The sequence below is a fragment of the Ptychodera flava genome, unplaced genomic scaffold (genome assembly GCF_041260155.1).
Source record: "Ptychodera flava strain L36383 unplaced genomic scaffold, AS_Pfla_20210202 Scaffold_53__1_contigs__length_892398_pilon, whole genome shotgun sequence".
NCBI classification, from domain to species: domain Eukaryota; kingdom Metazoa; phylum Hemichordata; class Enteropneusta; family Ptychoderidae; genus Ptychodera; species Ptychodera flava.
In genome coordinates, this window is record NW_027248375.1 from 334,618 (window position 1) to 340,998 (window position 6,381).

A 6,381-nucleotide genomic window follows, 5' to 3' on the forward strand; every position below is an offset into this window, starting at 1 on the left:
GGCAATATCATGGAAATATGGTAGACATATGTGCTTGCCTTATGGTAACTTAAAATGTGGACTGAATACAAGTATACCCAACAACATGTACTTTAGGTCAGCATGAAACCTACTACACTTCAGTCTTCTCGAAGAGGCATTCAAGCACTGATAAAGTCAGGAAATGTCCTTCACCACTGCCACTGGCACGGCAGTACTGTTTTCAATAGAAGTCTTGTTTGTTATGTAGCAGACTACAAGACCAACAATAGGCTGCCAAATCTAAGATATTCCAGCATGGCTGAAGGTAAGCTCATTATGCAGGATGTTTCAGGTAACTTTTGAGGAATTTTGCAGAATTGTGTCTGTAGCCGTATTCCTGTTCTAAACTCTGTGACATTGTCAATGGGAGCTGAATAAGCTAAATACGATAAATCGAAAATGTTGAGCTATCAAGTATGTTCGTATATTGAGTGATATATCAAATGAAAAGTAGTTTCATGTAAATACAAAATAAATTGATATCAAAAGAGATATTAAAAGTTATTTTAATGAAATATTCTCATATTTATATTGAAAAAAAATAGTTTCCACCTTTGAACAACGGTATTTTCAAAATTCTAATGTACCAATGCAACCACAAGTTTTATGATGTGCAAAAAGTGCATAGAACGTGGAGAACAAACAGCTGAAATTAGTTATGAAAATGAATAATTTGTTTGTTGAATGAACGTTTCAAAACATGAACACCTCTTCTTGTTTGATATATTATCTGATACCGACGTCTAGTTTGTATAGGTCAGAGGCTATTTCTCCAAACATGCCTTATGTTTGGAGTATAACATACCCATTCAAAGCATATGAAAACTTATGAATGTTACTCAAGTATACTGACGTTTTCTTGTAATGTTGTAACCAAGACAACAGCACTAAACAATATATATATATATATATATATATATATATATATATATATATATATATATATATATATATATATATAAGTGTGTGTGTGTAACCTTGGTTACGATTGTAAATCATGTGATTAGGTTTACTGTGTGTTGTTGAGTGTGATGACGAAAGTATGGAATTTCATTGATAGCGTCTTCACCTGCAATGCATTCAAATGCTCATACTGATTTTCACTGCTTGAAGAAAGTACTTTGGTGTGGACGTACATTTAGGAATTATTATCCGTTTTACTACCAAGAAAAATTCCCAGACAACGTGGTTGGTCTTTTTACATGACTGTGCTTACAGGTATGTGTATTTGAATACTTTGGTATGGAAAGCAATGAACTTTTCTCAGAGTGTTGACTTTAGTCTCATCCTGATTGAGATTGTGTAAACGAAGGAAACGCTTACATAATTGTCATTGGTCTTTTTACATGACTATGCTTACAGAGGAGATAGACTGTGTGTGTTCCTATTGTGTGGCCTGAGTGGAGAGCCAAAGAGAGAGCCTGGGAGAGTTTGTGTCAATCATCGACTCGATTACTGCTACCAGGGTTGGAATCCCGGGGTTGGAATACCCTAATGCCCCAGGGACGATCGTCTAGAAGAACTCTGTGTTTAAAGTAGTTTCCTATTGAATAGACTCATCGTCATAGCAACAGGACGGGCGTTGAGCCACAACTCAAGGAGCAGCCATTGTCCATTGTACAACCATAGGAACATTACCTAAGTGAATGAACCCTAGACAGCAGCCATTTTATTAGCCTAGAATCCTATTCGTCCACTTGCCTCCGTAGCTCCGACCCGCGGTCGGAGGTACGGAGGCAAGTGGACGAATAGGATTCTAGGCTACCATTTTATAATTACCTGGAACTTTAAGTGTGGTGGATGCGTGCCTGAAAATACGTTTCCAGTAACACTACTATCAGTTTAAATCATCGTAGACCAGTGTTTTATTTTTTATTATAATTATTATCATTAGTAGTAGAAGTATTAGTTGTAGTGAAATAAACCTCAATATAAACTGCAACGCAAATTGTACAATAATCATTCTTTCCTTTGTTTGTTGATGGGATAATTTGAACTGTTTAGTTGACTGGCTAATGTAAAAGACAGATATATATATATATATATATATATATATATATATATATATATATATATATATATATTAAATTATTTGAACGCCAACATTTTTTCGAACAGATGTTTTGGGAAAATATCACCAATTACTACAAAGAAAGATCCCCGTGAAAGACACTATTGTAGTTGTTGAAAAGTAACTCTGTAGCTGGAACAATGTGTCTGAGTAAGCTGCAATCAAAGTAATGGCATTATTCATAATCCAAATCATTCATTGCAATACAATTTCATTCATTTTGAGTAAATCTAGTAATTCTACAAATTCATCATCTTCTTCACCAGCATTGTCATGAGTAAAACGGTTGCCACAGTTATCGCTCGCTTGGCAGGAACAAATGTTTGTGCAGGGAAGATTAATTTGACAGCAGATACAACTGATGGCATGTAATAAGAGAAAGCAACTCCACACATCGTTCATATTTTATTGTTTGAATTTTGTGTATGATATTGTGTATATTGTAAGAGTATGTTATGTTTGGCTTTTTTATGTAAAGTGTTGATTTGTCATGGCGAAACGTACCTCTAATCTACGTGTCCAGCCCTGAACCCGCGCTGGAGTGGAAAGACTACTGTGACACTGCGATCCTTTGATGCTACATTTCGAGAACAGAGTTGTCATCATCAGTCGCTTAAAATTCATTTTCGGTTGGCGAAACGTGTAGTGATTGACCACCTTGCTCCACTGAAGTTAAGTTTGTTTAAGTAGGGAAGTTAGAATGTCTACCGTTCGGTCTGGTTGTGTTTGTGTATATGATCATGTGAATCTGAGTCGAATATATATGCATGGTCACCCATTTATTCAGTATCTTTCAGCATGTCAAACAGTGTAAGTAGTATCACGTATCAAACAAAGTTCATGAAAAAATTGACGCCTTTGTCCCTTTGATTCAAAGTTCTTAAGCACCTCCGAGTTCTGCCAAACATGATATGCTGTCTTTTTTTTTACTTTGCAATGAACTGGAATGTATCTGTTGTGTGTGTGTGTTCTGAAGTCGAGAATGTTAAATTGTTGCATCGATGACCTTCATAGATAATCAGGTCTAAAGATCTGATTTCTTGAGAAGATATTTCGAAAATTTCAGAGTAGGATGCACATTTTATGTTTGATATGAATTTATTTCTGTTGAACTATTATAATAACAAGGACATCGACAGACCAGCAGCACGCTGTTTTTAAACGTGATTTACTTTATCCACAGGAAAAAGCAGCTGCTGATTCGGAAAAAGAACGTTCGTGGTTGTTTAAATTTTTCGAGTTCATGGAAATTATTCTATTATTTTTCTATTTTGGTTTCTTTAAATTTATTGCACAAGTATATAATTACATAATAACATTTGATTTGCAACCATTTTAAAGCTATACTGACACGATTTGTGCTGTGAAATATTGCATACTTTTCAATCGAGATTGACATCGCCCCTGGACCTCAGCTCATTTCATGAGCAGTCCGCCAATAACAGTTCAGTTGGTCGAGACAAACTATGTCTGCTCTATGATTAGCTCCGATACAGACTGAAAAACAAATGCTAGATATTCGGCAAGTAGGCCTAGTTTGATTGGCACGGGGTCAGTTTAGGTGTCAGACTATACTTAAGTTTGCATTATGTAGTAGAGAGGGAAGACTTTACTGTCTATGTTTGCATTGAGTCCACGTCATTTGTTCGCGGACGCGAATATACTTTTAGTTTTCGGCGGCGATTAATTTTGAATGCTGGACTTTATTTGGCAAACATGTATAGCATAAGACAAAGACGTACTATTTGGATTTTCGGCCGTTATTTGTTTTGTACTGGAACAGTTTTATTAAATGCGTGTCACAGGAAAATGAGGTAAAATAACGTAAACTACAATGAGCAGCTTCTCAGTTGTGCACAAGATGTATCACCAGCTTTTGTTCGAAGCTCAGTTTAGTGTTGAATGAGTAAGCTTAAAGGGCCATTATATGTAACTTTTGACCATTTTTTACCTCGGAAAATTCCATGTTGGAGGCTCATATTTGTTGCAAAATGTTGTTTTACGAAGAAACAAACATGATCAGTGATGTTATAGCCACATAAAACTGCTAATTTTGTTCAAACGTACGTGTTGCCCTTCCGAGCTCGTTTGTTGACGTCTGGCATGCTCAGCGTGCTGGGGAGAACAAAGATAATGTTGACGCCGCGATCACGCGATATTTACAAGTTCACGTTTATTGCGGGATCAAACAGCATTGCGTCGTGAATTGCAAGACATCTGGCTACGGAACGTGCTCGGACAATTGACTACGACGTAAATGTATACTGTCACCTGTTCCAAGTTTGCAACAGTTACCATGGCAAGCGAAAATCTGACCAATCACAGATTTTAAGCGGATGGCCGCTTTTAAAAAACAGCGCCCTCACATGGGCATTTTGAATACCAAGGAACGCCCCTTTGACCATATATGGGCATATTTAGATTACAGGTGACTGTATACCTGTAAGTACCGGGCATAAGTAATGAATATTTGTTTTGAAATTGCTGTAAATGGCTCGCGCAGGTGCAGAAGAATGCCTATGTTGCAATCCGCGTGTCAACAGAGTTTGTATTTCTGTCCGGACAAAAATTGAAATTTTCGTTGTAAAATCACATGTTATTTAGTTTTAGGGCATGTAATGTTTCCGAACAATATGCGATTCTATGTTATTTGACAGATTATTCAACATGAGCCAGTGATCATTTCAATCAAAACTAACGGAAAAATCTCCAGAAGATACAGCTAATGGAACTTTAAGGGAGCATTCGTTTTTTACGGGGAAGGGGTCGGTGGAACTTGAGCGACAAGTGAAATGTAAAAGGTGACCCCCCTCCAAATCAAATTTCTAAAATTTGACCCCCCCGAAATTAATCAAATGTAACATGTGACCCCCCCCCCAAAAAAAAAATCATCAGGTTTGATTCATTAACCCTTCGCACCCTATGGCCCTGGGTACAGTACAAAATTAGGCCCTTCAAACGTGTTTGCAAGAAAAAGAGTTACCCTCTCCAACTTTCATGAAAAAAAAACCCCAAAAAACAGCGAGCCTCCCCCAAATGTCACAGTCCGTATCATTAATATCTTAAATATTTGGTTCTTATATAGCGCACATATCCACAAGTAGATGTGATCAAGGCGCTTACAATTATTATAACCCCTGGTCACTGGACCTAATATTATACCACTCAACTCCCTGGGGAGCAGACAACAGCTCACATGTGCAGCCAATAAGCGCAGCAGAGCTAAACGCACACATAACAACCTCTGTCCTACCAGGTACCCATCACTCCTGGGTGGGGAGAAGCAATGAGGAATAAAGTGCCTTGCCCAAGGACACAACACCACAGCCATGCCGGGGCTCGAACTCACCATCCTTTGATCGTGAGTCCACTGCTCTAGCCACTGGCCCATGATGCCTTAATTGACTTATAATTTCCCATTTGACCTTTGAACTTTCAAAGAATCTTTTTTGAACTTTACAAATAATCACTCGCTGAAATTCCAATATCATATTGGTTTTTCAGATCTGCTCTTTCAAATACAATATTCTCGTCATGTACATTTATATCAATTGTCAAACTTTTTAAAGCACAAATTTTAATAGCTAGTTTTGTATTGGAAACAAACTATTCATAGTTTCCTCATAGACAAAATAGTGAATCAACATTTCGGTGAAATTCCAAAATCAAATTTCTTGCTCACACATGTACCGGTAACTACCCTAGTCTGATCAAGTACATTTATACCAATAATCAAGAGTGTATAAATGTACAGATTTAGGTAGTTTTGTATTTAAAAGAAATTATTCATAGTTTCCTCATAAATTACTCATAGATTTTGTATGGAGGATCGAGCAAATTCCAAAGTCAATTTTTTTCCATAACTCCTTGCAAACCTTTGTAAAATTTGACTCCCCCTTCCAATCATTGATTGTAAAATTTGACCCCCCCCTAAAAGACTTTCGTAAAAGTAATCCCCCTGATTTCCACCGACCTTCTCCCTGTAAAAACGCTATGCTCCCTTAGCGTTCTGCGTAACAGTGCGCGCTTGCGACCAGTAAGTTCACACCTTTTGTAAGCGCATCGGAAACTGAAGTTTTAAGCTGGACTATAACTCTGACAATTTCAACTGTTCTCTCATTCCCGGCCATATGCTTGATATTTCGCTTTTGTGGACCATGCTTTCGAAATCGATGGCTACCTTTGGTGCCAAGGCATACTTCCTTCCGGCAGCTTGGAAGAAGAGTGACGCATGCGCACTCGTACAAGTGGAATTAACGTAATCTACCTACTTGAGGTAGTCTTGACTA